This window comes from Panulirus ornatus, chromosome 14, assembly GCF_036320965.1.
Source record: "Panulirus ornatus isolate Po-2019 chromosome 14, ASM3632096v1, whole genome shotgun sequence".
NCBI classification, from domain to species: Eukaryota; Metazoa; Arthropoda; class Malacostraca; order Decapoda; family Palinuridae; genus Panulirus; species Panulirus ornatus.
Genome location: NC_092237.1, coordinates 45,957,421 through 45,979,994, shown reverse-complemented (window position 1 = coordinate 45,979,994; position 22,574 = coordinate 45,957,421). Strand labels below are relative to the sequence as shown.

The following is a 22,574-nucleotide window of genomic DNA, read 5'->3' as shown; positions in this document are numbered from 1 at the left end:
AGGACGCCATTTGGTAAACATCTACCTTCAGGCAAAGTGTCAGAAAGGTAACGCAACAAGCAATATATACAGGAGAAACCCGGGTCAGTGCGGGGTTAATTAAGCATGACTGACGTGCCATGTTCATAACCATTTGCAGACAACACAAACCTTTTACATACCAGACCTGACACTGCTGGATCACTGTTGACCTGCTGTGACCTAACGTGTCAATCATGAACAAAAAATGGTTCCTCCTCCCCGGTTGACCTCCTATGACCTGACTCGGTCAATCACACTTAATTTAGGCCCCATATTGACCCAAGTCTCGACTGTATACATATGTCAGTCTGCTTTTAAGATGATGTGATAAAAGTAGGGTTTGGCTGTTACTCTCCCATTACTTTTGTGGTTATATCTGGACACATACACAAACACACACACACACACACACACACACACATATATATGTATATATATATATATATATATATATATATATATATATATATATATATATATATATATATATATATATATTCCTATGAGTCCACGGGGAAAATGAAACACGATAAGTTCCCAAGTGCACTTTCGTGTAATAATCACATCATCAGGGGAGACACAAGAGAGAAATATAACAGTCAGTTGATATACATCGAAGAGATGAAGCTTGGACGCCATTTGGTAAACATGTGATTGTCCAAAACATACAACGAGCGTTCATGTTACGCACACTGGATAACGCTATCTTAATGCTATGGATGAAAGCAAACACCAGGGTTAAATCTACATATAATACAAGAAATAAAGAGTACAAAATAACAGAAGCACGTTAATCGGGTACAAATCATTCACGTTAACACTTAACATTCAATATTCCAGATAAGATTTCAAACCAGGAGATCTCTTTCCTTTATGACAATTTAATTAGAAACATGATTCAAGATACACTTATTCGTTGGACACTTCTATGACAAGTTACAATACACTATGACACTCGGACCTAAATGACAGAGGCAGTGTAACACCGTAGAGTTTAGTATGGCGCCACTTTACACAGTGATCGTAGGCTACGGGTTTGAGACAGAGGGGAAACCCACTTACCTGCTGGGCCTGCGGGGTAGCTAGGAATCGTGGCCCAGCTGGCATCACAGGTTTTTATTGAAGGGAGGAGCGGCCTGCCCCGCCCTGCTGCCCTAGTCTCAAGTGGGATTGGAGAAGGGTGACCCAAAGTGCCACTCTTGATTGGCTAGAGGCCTAAGGTCGGGCTGTGATTGGAGGAGGGTGGCTCATAGTGCCACTCCTGGTTGGCAGGAGGTCTTAGGTCCGGCCTTCATCTTGCGTAAGGCCCAACCTTCTCTTGTCCTGACGGTAACGACAATATATATGAAGCCATATTTCCTGGATGACCTCTGCTCTTGACCTCAGCCGTCTGGCGCCCCGGACGTGGGAAAGACGACAGGCTTGAGTGTTGAGGGTAACTGGATTGATGACCCGGCCGGGGGAGTGAAACCCAAATCGAGAAGGGGGCCAGGTGAGGATATTCCCTCAAAGGCCCAGTCCTCTGTTCTTAAAGCTACCTCGCTAACGCGGGAAATGGCGAATAGTATGAAAGAAAAGAATACACACACACACACACACACACACACACACACACACACACACACACACACACACATATATATATATATATATATATATATATATATATATATATATATATATATATATATATATATATATATATGAATCATAGGGTGGGGGAGGGGGCGAAAATCCTGGGAGCCTTGAAGAATGTGTGGAAGTCGAGAACATTATCTCGGAAAGCAAAAATGGGTATGTTTGAAGGAATAGTGGTTCCAACAATGTTGTATGGTTGCGAGGCGTGGGCTATGGATAGAGTTGTGCGCAGGATGGTGGATGTGCTGGAAATGAGATGTTTGAGGACAATGTGTGGTGTGAGGTGCTTTGATCGAGTAAGTAATGTAAGGGTAAGAGAGATGTGTGGAAATAAAAAGAGCGTGGTTGAGAGAGCAGAAGAGGGTGTTTTGAAATGGATTGGGCACATGGAGAGAATAAGTGAGGAAAGATTGACCAAGAGGATATATGTGTCGGAGGTGGAGGGTACGAGGAGAAGTGGGAGACCAAATTGGAGGTGGAAAGATGGAGTGAAAAAGATTTTGTGTGATCGGGGCCTGAACATGCAGGAGGGTGAAAGGAGGGCAAGGAATAGAGTGAATTGGATCGATGTGGTATACCGGGGTTGACGTGCTGTCAGTGGATTGAATCAGGGCATGTGAAGCGTCTGGGGTAAACCATGGAAAGTTGTGTGGGGCGTGGATGTGGAAAGGGAGCTGTGGTTTCGGGCATTATTGCGTGGCAGCTAGAGACTGAGTGTGAACGAATGGGGCCTTTGTTGTCTTTTCCTAGTGCTACCTCGCACACATGAGGGGGGAGGGGGAAGGTATTCCATGTGTGGCGAGGTGGCGATGGGAGTGAATGGGGGCAGACAGTGTGAATCGTGTGCATGGGTATATATGTATGCGTCTGTGTATGTATATATATGTGTACATTGAGATGTATAGGTATGTATATTTGCGTGTGTGGACGTGTGTGTGTATACATTGTGTATGGGGGTGGGTTGGGCCATTACTTTCGTCTGTTACTATTCGCCATTGCCCGCATTAGTGAGGTAGCGTTAAGAACAGAGGACTGGACCTTAGGGAGAATATCCTCACCTGGCCCATTTCTTTGTTCCTTCTTTTGGAAAATTAAAAAAAAAAAAAAAAACGAGAAGGGAGGATTTCCAGCCATCCGCTCCCTCCCCTTTTAGTCGCCTTCTACGATACGCAGGGAATACGTGGGAAGTATTCTTTCTCCCCTATCCCCAGGGATAATATATATATATCTATATATATATATATATATATATACATATATATATATATATATATATATATATATATATATATATATATATATATATATATATATATATATATATGAGAAATATCTTCCTAACACCGCTTGAGTTAATTAATGTTGGCCTTTCCAACATGTCAATATCGCCATCATAGACCAGGTCAATACTCTCCTTCCAACTTGGTGAATACATCTCTACCCGTGTCCATACTGTCCTTCCACCAGGTCAATACTCTACCTTCACCAAAGTTAATGCCTTCCCTTAACCAACATCAATATTTTCCCTCCATTTATGTCAGTACTTCCAACCCCCCTATCAGGTCAATGCTTTCCCAATGCCCAGGTTAATAATTGTTCTCCATTTAGGTCAATAGACGTCCTCCACCCAGGTCAATACTTCCCCTCCAACCAGGTCTACAACCGTCCTCCACCCAGGTCAATACTTCCCCTCTAACCAAGTCAATAACTGTCCTCCACCCAGGTCAATGCTTCCCCTCCAATCAGGTCAATACTTCCTCTCCACCTCGGTCAATAATCCCCTCCCCCTCCAGGCCAACTCTCCCCTTGCACACAAAAAAGCAACTATTGATCCTAATCAAATGTTCCAATCCGCTAAGATCAATATTTCTCCCATTCCACCGAGATCAATAACCTCAATCTAACCACGCCAATCTCCCCCATCTTCCCCAGTGAGTTAACATTTCCCCACGTCAACCACGTCAATACTTCCATTGCGGTGGGTTTTTACGAGGCCATTACAACTAAATCCATCACCACCCCAACCATAGCATTCCCAATCCAACCACAGAATTCCCATTCCAACTAGGTCTCCATTCCACCCACACTCCCATCCCAAGCGGGGGGGGGGGAGAGGAGGTGGAATACCAGGAGAGAGAGAGAGAGAGAGAGAGAGAGAGAGAGAGAGAGAGAGAGAGAGAGAGAGAGAGAGAGAGAGAGAGAGAGAGAGAGAGGGGGGGGGGGGACTGACACATCGCCTCACACGATCACACAGGTTAAGCCACGCTGGGTCACGCTAGTTAGTACTTGGATGGGTGACCTGACGTCAGTCTAGGAACACCAGGTTCTTGTTAGCATATGCGGTGAGCGATACGCGCTAGCCAGCCCTGCTTAAAGCGCATATCTTTACATGAGTCAGATGATGTAGCGTGATTTCATCAGTGTTCTGCATCCATACACCAAATCTTACGTACAAATTCAGTCTACGATCCTACACTACTGTATTTGAACGTATACAACGTACCAGTTCTCCATATTACGCTACTGTATTTCAAAGTGTATACAATTGAACAGTTCCCCTCTCTACGCAACTGAATTTCAGTATATACAATGGTTTATGACCCTACACTACTGTATTTCAGAGCATACTGTATCTGAGAGTGTCCACACAAACAGCATACATATGTTGAAGAAAGTGTATGGTGTTAAGGAATGTTCAAGAGATGGGGCCTCCACGAATATATATCTCCCTCCTCGTACAGTACACACACACACACACACACACACACACATACACACACACACACACACACACACACACACACACACACACACACACACACACACACACACACACACACACACACACACACACACACACACACACAAACGTACCGTACCCAGAAAGGGGTTCTGTCTGGCCGGGTCACGGGGGGAATAAACTTTATCAGTACCACACACACACACACACACACACACACACACACCGCACGTATGGTACCACACTCCACCAACACCACAACCACTACCACTACCAGTAGTCCCACTACCACTACCAGTAGTCCCACTACCATCACCAGAGTCCAGTCACCTCCGTGTCTTAAGAAAGATCCCATTCCCTTCGTTAGTCTCTACACGAAATCCATTCCCACCTCCACCACCACCATCACCACTACCATCATCACCATCACCATCATCCTCACCATCACCAACAGTACCAGGATCACCATCATGGCCCAGGGTAGTAGGCCTACTGCACCATCCCCATCAACTACCACATTTCTTCCTCTGGCTCCCCTTACAGCCACCACCGCCACTGACTGCCACTGCCACCTGCAGCACGCGGAACTCGTGTGACCCAGAGCCCGCCAGCCTCAGTGTGGGGGCGTCTGTGTGGGGGTCAAACAAGGCCCTACAGTGTTGAGCTGAGGGCCTGGCCGGGAGGGGTCACCGCTGATAACGCTCCTGCCTGCCTCGCCCCTTATCTCCCTCCAACACCAATTTAGGTCAGACGCTCGCCTTCCACCGCCGCCGCCGCCCGCCTCCCGCTGCTCCGACTGCTTCAAGCAGGCCCACATCTACCTGCCGACACTGTGCTCCATCCAGCCTGAATTATTCCTCCTACCCTCCAAACTGGTCACATACCTCCTAAATCATTCGTGGCACCCTTCCAAACTGGTCACATACCTCCTAAATCATTCGTGGCACCCTTCCAAACTGGTCACATACCTCCTAAATCATTCGTGCCACCCTCCAAACTGGTCATAAACGTACTATATCATTCGTGCCACCCTCCAAACTGGTCACATGCCTCCTGATTCATTCGTGCGCCCTTCCAAACTGGACACACTCCCACTTAAATTATTCGTGCTACCTTCCAAACTAGTCACATACCTACTGTGTCATTCGTGCCACCCTCCAAACTGGCCACATACCTCCTAAATCATTCGTGCGCCCTTCCAAACTGGTCACAAACGTACTATACCATTCGTGCCACCCTCCAAACTGGTCACATACCTTCTAAATCATTCGTGCCACCCTCCAAACTGGTCACGCGTGTCTCCCGATACAGTAACCTCCCTTCAAGTAGTTATGAACTTGCTTCCAGAACCCCGCCCCTACAACCTACAACTGTCAACCTCCTTCCAACATCGCGTGGAGGTCCCTCACCTACACACTCGTCTCCCTGACTCTGCCCCCAACCAGACAACGCTGTAACCTGAGGGTAGAGGAGTGCATAGTGTAGATGGAGAAGATACGTGGGGTAAAGATGGGGAAGGAGGCAGTGATGGACAGAATGATGAAGGCCAGGTAGCAAACGACAAGGGATAATGATGATGATGATGATGACGATGATGAGGGCGGAAGATGAAGACGTTTGGAAAGGAACCAAAGGATAAAAAGGATGATGATGATGATGAAGATGTACGATGATGAGGGAGGAATAGAGAAAAAAAAAGTAGTAAAGGTCTGATCGCTAAAAATGAGCAGCGGAGGAAAGGAAACAAACAATGCATGATGTTAATAAGGAGATCACGACGATCCTCCGTGTGTGTGTGTGTGTGTTTCCAGGAGCTTACCGTAGCTGACGAGAGCACCTCCACACACCCGTACCTGGAAAGACAGAAAAGCAGGTGTTACTGGGGCGAGGCTTTGACACCCTGTGTTTATAACATACACTACAACACATGCAGGAGTAACCCCCTGTACCTGGGTGTTGGGATAACCTCCTGGCGGCTGGGAGGCTGCCATCAGCTCGGGTCCTCCTCCACCCAGCTCTCCTGCCCTGGCCAGCCAGCCACCTTGTACTCGGTTACTGTTCTGTTCACAATGAGCGGGGGGAAATACGGAAGACCAAAATAAGAACCTGATTTAAATTCTAGCCTCTCTCTCTCTCTCTCTCTCTCTCTCTCTCTCTCTCTCTCTCTCTCTCTCTCTCTCTCTCTCTCTCTCTCTCTCCTCTCTCTCTCTCACACGATACGCACTAAACACGACAATGATCAAACCGGCAGACGCACGAGGGATGACTGCACTTCAATACGACACGGTGTTCCCCATACGTGACGTCCAGACGGGACAGGGTCAACCTAACCAAGACGTTCCGACACTGACCACTGGCCATACATGAACGCACGACCAAACTTTTCCTACCACGACTCCCTGCCACATGTACACCACAGGAAGACCTCACCACAACCCACGAGAGGAGAAAAACAAAAGAAGGGAGACACCTTAATACGTTGGCGTTTTGAATACAGTTGTGTGTGCGTGTTGTGATGTGGTGGTGGTGGTGGCTCACTCAAGACACCACAACATGACCTAACAACAGTTGTGTGAGCGTGTTGTGATGTGGTGGTGGTGGTGGCTCACTCAAGACACCACAACATGACCTAACAACAGTTGTGTGTGCGTGTTGTGATGTGGTGGCTCACTCAAGACACCACAACATGACCTAACAACAGTTGTGTGAGCGTGTTGTGATGTGGTGGTGGTGGTGGCTCACTCAAGACACCACCACATGACCTAACAACAGTTGTGTGTGCGTGTTGTGATGTGGTGGCTCACTCAAGACATCACAACATGACCTAACAACACCCTCGTGGAAGGGGTTGTACAATACATGAATCGTTCGTAAACCAGATAATTATGGTCACCTGGAATTCAGAACTGGGATACATATGGCACACAGGGTCATGACCCAGTGGACATACAGACCAGAACAAACCCCCGCTGTACCAGGAGAGACAGTGACCTGCACCCCGGTACAGTACAGGTACTGTACCGGTGGTACTTGTATCCCGGTATGGTACAGGTACCGTACCAGTGGTACCTGTATCCCGGTATGGTACAGGTACCGTAACAGTGGTACTTTGTATCCCGGTATGGTACAGGTACCGTACCAGTGGTACTTGTATCCCGGTATGGTACAGGTACCGTACCGGTGGCAGTGGGTCCATGCGCCACAGGTCAGGCTGGGACACGTCACATGGTGGTGACACGTCATATGCTTCCCGTCACCGTGACCCCAATATGACGACCTCCCTCCCTCCCCTCCTTCCTGAACCACTCCCTCCCTCCCTCCTTCCTGAACCACTCCTTCCCTCCCTCCTTCCTGAACCACTCCCTCCCTCCTTCCTGACCCCTCCCACACGTATGCACTCACACAGACAGACAGTCACACACACATATACCAAGACTCATATGTACCGAGAGTCACATATAGACTCATATGTACTGAGAGTCACATATAGACTCATATGTACCGAGAGTCACATATACCACAAGACTCCTATGTACCGAGAGTTACATATACCAAGACCCATATGTACCGAGAGTTACATATAGACTCATATGTACCGAGAGTCACATATAGACTCATATGTGCCGAGAGTCACATATACCAAGACTCATATGTACCGAGAGTCACATATACCAAGACTCATACGTACCGAGAGTTACAAATAGACTCATATGTACCGAGAGTCACAGATAGACTCATATGTGCCGAGAATCACATATACCAAGACCCATATGTACCGAGAGTTACATATAGACTCATATGTACCGAGAGTCACATATAGACTCATATGTGCCGAGAGTCACATATACCAAGACTCATATGTACCGAGAGTCACATATACCAAGACTCATACGTACCGAGAGTTACAAATAGACTCATATGTACCGAGAGTCACATATAGACTCATATGTGCCGAGAATCACATATACCAAGACTCATATGTACCGAGAGTCACATATACCAAGACTCATATGTACCGAGTCACACATACGAAGACTCGTATGTACTGAGAGTCACATATACCAAGACTCGTATGTACCAAGAGTCACATATACCAAGACTCGTATGTACCGAGAGTCACATATACCAAGACTCGTATGTACCGAGAGTCACATATACCAAGACTCGTATGTACCGAGAGTCACATATACCAAGACTCGTATGTACCGAGAATCACATATACCAAGACTCGTATGTACCGAGAGTCACATATACCAAGACTCGTATGTACCGAGAGTCACATATACCAAGACTCGTATGTACCGAGAGTCACATATACCAAGACTCGTATGTACCGAGAATCACATATACCAAGATTCATATGTACCGAGAGTCACATATACCAAGACTCATATGTACCGAGAGTCACATATACCAAGACTCGTATGTACCGAGAATCACATATACCAAGACTCATATGTACCGAGAATCACATATACCAAGACTCATATGTACCGAGAATCACATATACCAAGACTCATATGTACCGAGAATCACATATACCAAGACTCGTAAGTACTGAGAGTCACATATACCAAGACTCATATGTACCGAGAATCACATATACCAAGACTCATTTGTACCGAGAATCACATATACCAAGACTCATATGTACCGAGAATCACATATACCAAGACTCATATGTACCGAGAGTCACATATACCAAGACTCATATGTACCGAGAGTCACATATACCAAGACTCATATGTACCGAGAGTCACATATACCAAGACTCATATGTACCGAGAGTCACATATACGCCTGCGTCCCGAGGCAAAGGTTGAAGAGGCAAGTGGCGCGGGTGTACCGCGACTGCTCCGTCCTCACCATGTGAGTCTGGCGAGATGGTTACGGTTAAGCGCCACACCAACCACACTCACGGCGATAATGCATTACGAATCAACGTCAAAACATGACGTGCACAACGAAGCGCCACATCACGTCCAGGGTATGACAGCCACCACCCCTCACTCAACCCCCCCCCCCCCAGCGGCCGTCCGGCACGTGACCTGACCGACCTGTGACCTCCCACGACCCCTCTACATACCGGTCATATTCACAATTCACCGGGCCAGCACGTGCCGCAGGCGGCGCACTGATAGGTCATCCGTCCCTCTCGAAATACTGGTCAGTGCCCGTGTGGGAGGGGTACTCGGCCTCTCAATGGTGTATCATGCATTATTAAGCCCACACACCCCATATATACCACACACCCCATATATACCACACGCCCCATATATACCACACACCCCATATATACCACACACCCCATATATACCACACGCCCCATATATACCACACACCCCATATATACCACACACCCCATATATACCACACGCCCCATATATACCACACACCCCATATATACCACACACCCCATATATACCACACGCCCCATATATACCACACACCCCATATATACCACACGCCCCATATATACCACACACCCCATATATACCACACACCCCATATATACCACACACCCCATATATACCACACGCCCCATATATACCACACGCCCCATATATACCACACGCCCCATATATACCACACACCCCATATATACCACACACCCCATATATACCACACACCCCATATATACCACACGCCCCATATATACCACACGCCCCATATATACCACACACCCCATATATACCACACACCCCATATATACCACACACCCCATATATACCACACACCCCATATATACCACACGCCCCATATATACCACACACCCCATATATACCACACACCCCATATATACCACACACCCCATATATACCACACACCCCATATATACCACACACCCCATATATACCACACGCCCCATATATACCACACACCCCATATTTACCATACCCATATATACCATACACCCATCCTATACGCCGCTTACACACCCCATATATACTATACACCCACATGTATACCGCGCACACATCCCAGATATACCATACACCCATCATGTATGCCGCATACACATCCCTATATATACCATACACCCATCATGTATGCCGCCTACACATCCCCATATATACCATATACCCATATGTTGCTCACACACCCCATATATATCATACACATGCCATATATACCACACGTGTATCATGTATGGGCATACACATGCCATATATATCCCACATGTATCATGTGTGGGCATACACACGCCATATATACCACACATGTACCATGTATGGGCATACACACGCCGTATATACCACACACACACGTCATATATACAACACACGTATCATGTATGGGCATACACACGCCATACATACCTCCGGACTCAGACAATTAAATTTCAGGGCGTGACCTACTTTCTGGCGAGGCTAGACGAAGAGAGTCACACATGTACTTTGACATGTTGAGATAATGACTGGGTGGGTTGACTCCCTCCTGCTGGAGTGGGTGGGTTGACTCCCTCCTGCTGGAGTGGGTGGGTTGACTCCCTCCTGCTGGAGTGGGTGGGTTGACTCCCTCCTGCTGGAGTGGGTGGGTTGGCTCCCTCCTACTGGAGTGGGTGGATTGACTCCCTCCTGCTGGAGTGGGTGGGTTGACTCCCTCCTGCTGGTGTGGGTGGGTTGGCTCCCTCCTGCTGGAGTGGGTGGGTTGACTCCCTCCTGCTAGAGTGGGTGGGTTAACTCCCTCCTGCTGGAGTGGGTGGGTTCCCTCCCTCTCTCCTACTGAAGTTGGTGGGTTCTTTCCCTTCAGCTGGAGTGGGTGGGTTCCCTCCTCTAAATTGGGTGGGTTATCCCCCTCCTGCTGGAGTGGATGGTTTCCCTACCTCCCTCCCTCCTGCTCGAGTTGGTGGGTTCTCTCCCTCCCTCCCTCCTGCTGGAGCGGGTGGGTTCCCTCCTTCTGGAGTAGGTGGTCTCCCAGCCTTCCTTCAGCTCAGAGTGGATGGGTTCTCTCACACTCATCTGTTGGTGGTGGGTGGGTGGGTAGGTGGGGTGGGTGGGTGGGCGGGTTATCTCACACTCATCTGCTGGAGGTGGTGGGCTGTTTTCTCCCTGGGAGATGCTGGGTAGAGGAGGCAGGACCCGTGGATCGACCTCGCGATAACAGGAGGCACCTGATAACAAAGATAACACCAACAGCACCTTATCTATCACCAGGTAAGCTAGCCTCACGGGTACACACACACACACACACACACACACACACACACACACACACACACACACACACCACACCACAAGACTTTATGGCCCCCAGACTAGTGGACTTGGACTACTTCCTAAGTACTGCAGGAGCTTCATAACTACAGAAGGGATTACTTGCGCAGGAATGACTGAAGTATAAATAAACAGAGTAAAACGAGCACACAGACACACACGCACACACACACACACACACACACACACACACACACACACACACACCCACACACACACACACACACACACTATACATACATACACATACACACACCCATACACACAGACACAGACACACACACACTATACATACATACACACACACACACACACATACACACACACAGACACACACACACACACACACACACACACACACACACACACACACACACACACACACACACACACACATAGCGTACAGTCATCTACCAAGCGACCCCCAGCCTGGGCTGGAGCGCCGCGTTTTCTGTTTATAACCGGACGCACCTCAGCGCCCTCCCCCCCACCCCCTACAAGGGCCGGTCCCCCCCCCCCCCGGCATACATCACCAGGAGGGGTGCCACGAGTGCCACGCTCCAGCCTGGCACCCGAACACCACCACCTCACCAAGCCCTCGACCCCGGGCGGCGCGCGGTACGACCCATGAACCACGACGGTACAAACCTTAGGTACGACGACCTGACCTCTGACGACCCCCCCCCCACCCTCAGGGGTCAACAGATATCGAAGGTCACTTGAAACGGTACTATGCCACACCTGTGGGAGGCTGGTGGGGTCAGTCCTCCCCTCCATTCCTCACCACATACACCTACAGTCAGTCCTCACAACCTCCCCTCTCCCTCACCACATACCTTCCCTCCCTAAACACCACACAGATGTCACACACACACACACACACACACACACACACAACCATACACTCCCTAAGTCAGCACAAGTTCCCTCAGCCCAACACAGACACCACCACAACACACATACCCTTCTCCTCCACACACACGGGAGATTAGGCCTCAGGAGTGTAACACCCCCTTCCCTTCCCTTCCCGTACCGAACCGTACCGTACCGTATCACCGTACCGCACCGTACCGTATTGCACCGTACCGTACCGCACCGTACTATATCGTACCGTCGTACCCCACCGTACCTGTACTGGACCGTACATATAGATTATCATTAATACGTAATCATACACTGGGCATACTGTGCCAAGCTACCACCCACACCCTCCCGGACAGAGCCAGTGTTCAACCCTTCCGAGCGACCCCGCCCGGCCCGGCCCGGCCCGGCCCCGTCCCGCCTGGCCCCGTCCCACATGGTCCGTCTTCAACCCCCCCCCCCCCCCCCTCCCCGAACCCCGGCGCCTGACCCCGCCCAGTGGCCCTCTCCCTCACGCCGGGTTTATCACCTTATCGTATGAGTACACACGGGCCGGGCCAACATGCTGTATTGTTGGTCTGCGGGGGTCGGCGGGGCCAGATGTCACACGGGGACAAGAGACTGGCGGGGCCAAGGGTCACGCAGCACCCAAGAGGCTCAGCGTGGTCAAGGTTCAGCGAGAGATAAGAGCGGCCAAGAGGCCAAATCATTCTTTTCCTACTGTGTGTGTGTGTGTGTGTGTGTGTTGGTCGGTGAAGGTGGCAGTGGCGGTGAGGGTTTCCCTAGGTGTTCCTGTGGCCAGAGGTTTCACCCAGCCAGGGGACCAGTTCACACCCCTCCGGTATGAGCCTCTGCCACACAGCTGTCCCCTCTACCCGTGCCCGTACCTCCCTCAACTCGACCTGCCCTCGACATACCTCCCAGTGCTCGGCTGGCAGACACGGCAGCATGATGACACCAGCCTCCCCAATCTCAGGCCGGGAGGAGGCACCGCGGTGAATATGACCCCCTGCCTGGCTCCCAGAGACGAGCCAGCTCCACACAATGTATTTATCAGATTACCCGGGTGGTCGGGACGGTACATGATTGTAAGAGGAATGGCCTTCCCTCTTACCCCTGTGTCCTCCTGCCACCCCACCATACACTCTCTGACCCCGCCACACACACACCCTTGCCATCGTACACTCCCTAACCCTGCCACATACACACACACACACACACACACACACACACATACATCCCTTCATACACTCCCTGACCCTGCCATACATACACCCATACCACCATACACTCCTTCACCTTACCATATACAACCTACTCCTACCCCACCATACACTCACAATCATGCTATCACACACTCCCTTACCCATCCAAGTACAACCGCGCCTCAGTATACATGCCCTGACCCCACAACACATTACCATACATACTTCACCCTACCGTATAATTACCCCCGCCATGCACACTCCCATCACGCCATACACTTCCTCATCCTATCAGTGAGACCTTACTTAACAACCAGTAACAAGTGCCTTCCCTTCTTAAAATATTTTTCCATATATTTTTTATCCTGTTTCTCAAGTTATCGATGTAGCGCCAAGGACAAAGGAAGAACGGCCTCATCCACCCTCAAGCTGTCATATATATATAATGTACGGAAACTTGAGCCTCACATCCACACACAAGCCCCACAGACCTTTCCCTGGTTTTCCTCACCACATCAAATGCCTTGGTTCAGCTCTGTGACAGCACGTCATTTCATGTATACCATCCACAACGTTCTAGCTTTCTCTATCCCATACAATCCTCTCACCCTCCTGCATGTTCAGGTCCTGACGACTCAAAGCCTCTTTCACTCAGTCCTCCTCCTCCCCTTTGCTCCTGACACGTATATCCTCAGTCAGTCTCCCTTCACTCCTCCTCTCTATATGTCCAGACCATTTCAGCACAACCTGCTCAGTTCTCTCAAAAATACTCCACTCGCTACCACAACTCTCTCTCTCTCTCTCTCTCTCTCTCTCTCTCTCTCTCTCTCTCTCTCTCTCTCTCTCTCTCTCTCTCTCTCACTTCTTAAACGCACAGATCCGCAAACCTTTCATTCTTCTGTTCTCATTTTCATAAAGAAGAAGCAGGATTCACTCTCTGTTTTTACAATCGAAAATTCGTCTACCATACAACAGGCACAGAACGTATTTATGGGCACCAGAGAATGAGAAATTGGATCAAAAAATATATATATTGAACACGAGAATTACTCAAATATCAGGACAAACTATATCTCAGCAAGTCAACTGGTTCAGACGACATCAGCCCCAGAATACTGGAGGAATTCACCGATTAAATAGCCTTTCCCATCACCACAATATCTGACAAATCAAAGAAAGATCGGAAAAATTTTCAGACTGGAAACTTGCCAGTATAACACCAATTTCCAATGGAGACAAAATGCACTTCGATCAACCACTACACAAGCCAAACTTCGACTCTCGTTTAATTGTTTGACAATAATCAGAATCCGTCATGGAATTCAAAAGAAAATAAATCGACCTTCACCAGAGTCAATCACTTCGAATCCTTTCGTCATATAATACAATGACTGGGATTCCAAATCTGGACATCATCCGCCTCGCTTCATGTGACCAGCGGAGTCTCACAAGGTTCAGTCCTGGGACCCATACTGTTCATTATCTACATCAAGAGACCAGCGCACAGGACTCTTCCCACCTGAGGAATTACGAAGTTGGCCGACGACGACACGAAACTCGGAGGCAAAGCCCAGTCAAGATTGTCCAGGGATTCACACGGGATTTAGACAAGCTGATGGAGCAGCTAGAGGCGTGGCAAGTGGATTTCAACTCAGACAAGTGCGAAGTAATGCACTTTGGTGCGATGAATGTGAAGTACGAATGCAACATGCTTGGCACACCATCATCAGGAGTAAAACACATTAGAATGACTATCAGTAATGACCTCAAAGACACGAAATATAGTCACCAGGACGCAGTGACTCGTGGGTCGAAATATAAACCATAGCCGAAGGATGCGACACACGCACTCCGTACAACGACCTGGTCAGGTGGACCCACGCGCAATACCCTCTCCTCAGGCAGGTCATCAAGCTTAACCGAAGATGAAGAGACAAACGGACGGATGTAAAGACGAGGAGGCAGAGTGATCACATAACGAGACGAAATCAAGTCTAATGACGAAAGACTCGTCCCTAACATGACTCTCTCTCTCTCTCTCTCTCTCTCTCTCTCTCTCTCTCTCTCTCTCTCTCTCTCTCTCTCTCTCTCTCAGAAAGAAAGAAAAAAATAAGCAAAGACTTCAAGGAAGATCTGACGAAAGGTTTCGACGTGCTACGTAAATTCGAGCCTATCGCTCGCACGAAAAACTTCTCCACGTGACACGAAGATTCAGAGACCAGACAGAACGCCATGAGGGAGGATTACCAGGAGGATGTGTCCAGCAAACCATCTGCTCACGTTGTAAACAACTGGAATAAAAGTGACACCAGAAGGCAATACACAGGAAGACTCACACAACCTCTACATGAAGCCTACACTTAATACTTCATATTGCACTCTGACCTATATCTCCCAGAGCCCAGATCTGCCCCCCCCCCCAGTGTACCCGATGTGTAAGAATGGTATGGGAGGAAAATTTTCCCCTACTCACACGTTCCTATACAATTCCCAAGGCAGTTTCTATTCTTCCAAACTAGTTTTTTTCTTCTTTTTTTTCTAGCCTGTCTGGGAGAGTGGGAGGGAGAGGTTTTAACCTGTCTGGGAGACTGGGAGGGAGAGGTTTTACCCTGTCTGGGAGAGCGGGAGGGAGAGGTTTTACCCTGTCTGGGAGAGTGGGAGGTAGAGGTGGGGGGAGAGGCGCCCAGTAACATCATGTCCTGTTCATACCACGATCTAGACAAGGTAGGTAGATTAGGTAGATTATCTCGTCCTCAACCCAACCATTATCATCATTGTCGCTACCATCATTATTCAATTACTGTTAGCATTATATTCATCCTTATCCTCACTGTGGTGTTATTCCTGTTGGAGATCATCATTACCGATTAATGTTGCTGCTACTGTTGCTGATGCTGGTCAAATGAGATGCCAGATACCAGGTGCGACCTCCCTGACCGTGTCCACACACACACACACACACACACACACACACACACACACACACACACACAATATGTAAAGACGACACCACGAGTGTAAAACTCCCCTCCCCGTACAGTGTAAATAATTACGCCCTAAATCTCCACTAACACACATCTGCGCTCTGACGTTACGTATTAATCTATGAGAGAGAGAGAGAGAGAGAGAGAGAGAGAGAGAGAGAGAGAGAGAGAGAGAGAGAGAGAGAGAGAGAGACCCCCTCCCCTCCACACAGGGACGGTACAGACATAAACATAATGAAGGCACCAGCACATGTTCCACCTGAGCCAGGCGACACAGGTAAACAATTAGCCGTATCATATCAGGTCATACTGCCATTACAGGTCACACTATCATTACAGGTCACACTACCATTACAGGTCACACTACCATTATAGGTCACACTATCATTACAGGTCACACTATCATTACAGGTCACACTACCATTACAGGTCACACTACCATTACAGGTCACACTATCATTACAGGTCACACTATCATTACAGGTCACACTACCATTACAGGTCACACTACCATTATAGGTCACACTATCATTACAGGTCACTGCCATTACAGGTCATACTATCATAATAAATCACACTAACAATACAGGTCACACTACCATTACAGGTCACACTACAATTACAGGTCACACTACTATAACAGGTCACACTACCATTACAGGTCATATTACCATTACAGGTCACACTACCTTAACAGGTCACACTACCATTACAGGTCACACTACCATAACAGGTCACACAATAACCTACGTCAGGTGACCCTGGTCGTGTCCTGGTGATGGTGCCATTCACGAGGCTCGGGAGGCGGCCCTTCCGTCCTTTCCCCTGTTAAAAAACCTTGACTTGTCTGGCTATACAGAGAGGAAGCGTCTCGCTGGCAGGTACAAAGATGTACCATTCCACAGACCTTCCCTCACCTACCTCACGCGCACCCTCGGCAGGAGGAGGGGTATATATCACAGCATATACCGAGTCTACCTTACAAAGGTATACTCAGAACACACCCCATACCATGACATGGACCACACCACCCTGGTATAAACCTTCTACAACATGAGATGCGGCATGTCTCTGGCAGCTAGAGGTCCACCCTGTGGAGGGAGTGGGGAGCCAGTGTGACTATCAGATGCTGATGGGACGTGGGCATTATCGTACCTGAGCCACACGAGACCATAAACATGAGGCTATCGTAACCTACCGTCAGTTATTACCGTGCCACTCCAGGTTCTGTCCTCCACTAACAACCAGGCAGCCAGAAGGAAAGACATATAACCAGCTGGTAAAGCCTACGAAGGCGTATGAAGCAAGTCAAAGGCCATGCAAGTGTTGCTTTTTATCCCACGATCGATAATGATGAGACACTGTACGATGGTCCGCTGGTTTATCAGTGCGGGAGACCCCGCGGGCCACCTCACCATGATCAGAGCGACACGGTGCCGCGCGACACAGCCCTCAGTGCCCTGCAGGAAACTGCCCGTTCCATGCTTCATTCCCGGGCTATTTGAGGCCTATATCAATGGCCTGCAATATTCATTTTCTATGGACACGTCCACATGGTAGACATAAGAGCCATGACCACGTGTGATGAGCTTGCTAAACATGCTCCTCACCTCCTTCTTCCCCGCACCAGACTTGGTATGAATAAGCCTCAGTCCACACCGACCTCATAGAGTTGGCCCGTGTGGAGGAGGAAGACCCCCCCAAAGAAAAGCTGAAAGGCTTGGGACCATGATCGTTTCATGTTTAAGAGACATTAGTATGGAAAGCAGAGGACCAGTACTGGACAGTGTGATGCTGTAGCTGGCACAATACAACTGGGGCACATGTGGCAAGAGGCGAGAAACTAGTGTTCTGAACATTCCTGGTGTTGGTTCTGCTCGGCACAGGACAGCCACGCACTTGAACATGTTGTATAATCCATGATAGCCACACACACTTGAACATGTTGTATTCCACAACCCTGAAATCAGTATTTTCAAACCCCAAGGCCTAGTGTTTAGAGAGCTCTTAACGATTTTGTGTATAGTAATGTCCTTGAAGATTATCTGCCACTTTATCCAAAACTGGCCCTCATGTAAACACACAGGCATCTTGTACATGCGCAATGCATCCATCATAAAAACCTTCCACATGTGACCATCAGGACTACATTGTATCCTTATATCAAACATCATAGATATGAGGTACCCTAAACCTCCTTTCGAACCTATGCACGTCGTACGGTGTACCCCCGCTGTGATGGTCCTCCATTCCCCCATTATAAGGTAATGTATGTACGTACACCCAAACGCACCCTGAAACCCTGCCAAATCACGTAAATTTTCATACGTAATGGTCGTCAACAGGTCAACGCGCTCTGTCAATGACTCACGTAACTGAAACCTCTCGTTGAACCCCTGTACACTCTACACTGTGAACCCCACTGTGATAATATTACACTTCCCACTGTCATGTCTGGCCTTGTACCCAACTGAACCCTTTCCTGACGGGACGAGGAACCTTTGGGTCCCAGGGCCCCACTCGGACCCACCTGTCACCCTCCTACGTCCATGTGTTGTACCCACTGTGCGCTCTGTACTGGCCTCCCACATACCCCCCCTAGCACTGAACGTGCCTCCATCCATGCAATCACTGACATGCTCTGTCTACGGACATTAAGACAAGTAGAGGCTTCAAATTCAATTCAGTACAGGAGGAGCACACCCCTGTGTGACACACGAGGTCATTCACCCTTGCAACAAACATAAGCCATGACACTGAGGGTGTCACAAAAAAAAACCCGGACTCAAAGACAGAATTCGCGGTTTACTTTGAGATAAACAAGTATCTAAATTCCATGTCATGAACGGCCATGGGAGCTCAGAACATTGGTCAAATGACAATCATAAACACACACACATACACACACACACACACACACACACACACACACACACACACACACACACACACACACACACATACACACACACACAGGTGTATGGCAGTTCATGACTTGGAATTGGAGCATTTGTTGAACTCGAGGTGAACAGTTTGACACCCAGGATATTGAGGGGTCCCGGGAGGGAGTTCTAAGGCTCAAACTTCGGGCTTTATTGAGGCCACACCTCAGTGTGATCATCTACAGCTCACGTCTCATCCTAGGCGGGCCCGGCATGTCCCTGACACAACCACAACTTGCAGCAGAACGTAGAAGGATGTTCCTCTGAAGGAGGGGTGAGCACGGGAGGCAAGCAACAGGTCACTTGCGACGACCATTATGCCACCTCACACGAGGCTCACAAGCACCTGTGGACCCTTACATTACCTCCGCCCTGCTAGGAGGAGCCGGCTAGAACCATGAACCAACACTCCAGGTCCATCGCTAACATCCAGTGGACCAACGTGGTAGGATGGAAGCCATGTACTCCTCCTCCGTTCACCACCACCTGCAGTTTTATCACACAGACACGGTTCAGGTCGGTCGCTGCTTCCCACATTTTGTGAATGCAGGCCAGCCACACGAGGACGAACCGTTATGACGTTTCCCTCTTTCCCTGAAACGCAGATCAGTGGAATTTCCACCTTCCCTCGTCTTTCCTGGAACCTCTCCACCTTTGAGAGTTATGTATACAAACACCTGAGCAGCTGTAATCAATTCCTTGATTGAATTTCACATATTCCGTTGTCTCCTACGTGTGTGGTGGTCATGACTGGGGTAGCTGCGTGTCCGTTCCATGTTGGTTTGAGGAAAGACAGGACGTAGCTGAGGGTCGGCAGGAGCCATGGTCCCATGCACGCAAGCGTTCCACGGAGGAACCAGCAGGCAGCGGCAGGGAGCAACAGTCCTTGTCATGCCGGGTGAACGCTGCCCCCGGCCGGCCCCAGCCCACACCACCGTCTCCAGCCCACACCCTGGACAACACAGTCATCACCTCACCACACTGACTGCCTCACCACACCTCACAGTGGAGTGTTCCTTCCTCATGACAGTGGCCAGGCCGGGGGAAAGGACACTGGGGCACTGCCCACGTGTTCATGGTCCCTGCCATACACCACGTGCTCCAGCCTGCCCAACCACCACCCCGTGCTCTAGCCACCCCAAACCCCACCCCGTGTTCTAGCTTCCCCAACCTCCACCACGTGTCCAGCCTTCCGCCTTCGCAACCCCAAACACACGCCTCGACCTCCCTAACCCCACTATGCGCTACGGCGTTTCTAACCTCCCTATCACGTGGTCCTGCCTCCCGACACTGTCCTCCCCATCCCACGTCATGATGTGTTGTGGGGAGGGAGGGAGGGGGGGGGGGCTTACACATAACCGGCTCCCCCGCGCCACGTGGTGCACGTCATCATGCCCACCCCAGGATCCACGTCATGACTCCTCTCGTCCCGCGTAGATTAACCCCCTCTGCACGTGCTTCACTCTCCCTCTGCACGTGCTTCACTTTCCCTCTGCACGTGCTTCACTCTCCCTCTGCACGTGCTTCACTCTCCCTCTGCACGTGCTTTACTTTCCCTCTGCACGTGCTTCAGTCTCCCTCTGCACGTGCTTTACTCTCCTTCTGCACGTGCTTCCCTCTCCCTCTGCACGTGCTTTACTCTCCCTCTGCACGTGCTTCACTTTCCCTCTGCACGTGCTTCCCTCTCCCTCTGCACGTGCTTTACTCTCCCTCTGCACGTGCTTCACTCTCCCTCTGCACGTGCTTCACTCTCCCTCTGCACGTGCTTTACTCTCCCTCTGCACGTTTTTTAACGTTCCCTAACCAGGTGGGTTTATCCTTCTCCTTAATCTGGTTTAACTCCCTCTTAATGGTTTAATTTCCCCCTCTATATCTCACTTATCCTCTCCTACAGTTTTAACCCCCCCCCCCCATCCCCCAACAACTGTAATTCCCCCTACTCAAATTCCTGTTGTGCTAGACTAACACCTCCCTCCCCCCTTCATTCTGAGAGGTTTAATTTCCCAAGAGGTTTGATTCCCCCTCGTCAAGGAGTTCAACCCCTCAAAGAAGATGACTTCCCTCCTCAATAGATTTAATTTAGCTTCTCCAAGAGGTAGAATTTCAGTTGTTATGATTGTAATTCGTTTCTGACCAAGGGTGTTAAGTCCCCGTCTCCAAAAGGTTTAATTACCCCCTCCCTTTCTCCAAAGGGCATCATTCCTCCTCTCCAAAAGGTTTAACTCCCTCTCTACAAGAGGTATCATTCCTCCTCTCCAAAAGGTTTAACTCCCTCTCTACAAGGGGCTTCATCTCTCTAATGGTAACAAAGGGGTATCATTCCTCCTCTCCAAAAGGTTTAACTCCCTCTCTACAAGGGGTATCATTCCTCCTCTCCAAAAGGTTTAACTCCCCCTCTACAAGGGGTATCATTCCTCCTCTCCAAAAGGTTTAACTCCCTCTCTACAAGGGGTATCATTCCTCCTCTCCAAAAGGTTTAACTCCCCCTCTACAAGGGGCATCATTCCTCCTCTCCAAAAGGTTTAACTCCCCCTCTCCAAGGGGTATCATTCCTCCTCTCCAAAAGGTTTAACTCCCCCTCTCCAAGGGGCATCATTCCTCCTCTCCAAAAGGTTTAACTCCCCCTCTCCAAGGGGCATCATTCCTCCTCTTCAAAAGGTTTAACTCCCTCTCTACAAGAGGTATCATTCCTCCTCTCCAAAAGGTTTAACTCCCCCTCTCCAAGGGGTATCATTCCTCCTCTCCAAAAGGTTTAACTCCCCCTCTCCAAGGGGCATCATTCCTCCTCTCCAAAAGGTTTAACTCCCCCTCTCCAAGGGGCATCATTCCTCCTCTCCAAAAGGTTTAACTCCCTCTCTACAAGAGGTATCATTCCTCCTCTCCAAAAGGTTTAACTCCCCCTCTCCAAGGGTCATCATTCCTCCTTTCCAAAAGGTTTAACTCTACGGAGTATAATTCTTCGTCAC

General features: G+C 49.1%; 1 protein-coding gene across 5 annotated transcripts in view; it reads right to left on the bottom strand.

Annotated features, from left to right (window-relative positions):
• LOC139753369 (orphan steroid hormone receptor 2-like) overlaps nt 1–22,574 on the bottom strand; it is a 467,590-nt gene that overhangs the window by 294,428 nt on the left and 150,588 nt on the right. Inside the window, exon 1 of one of the 5 annotated variants that reach the window (XM_071669770.1) lies at nt 6,219–6,252. The exons of the other annotated variants lie outside the window; for them this stretch is intronic. The gene's annotated coding sequence lies outside the window, so the exon portion shown is untranslated. Of the gene's footprint in view, nt 1–6,218; nt 6,253–22,574 lie in introns of those variants that run through there. 5 annotated transcript variants of the gene reach the window in all.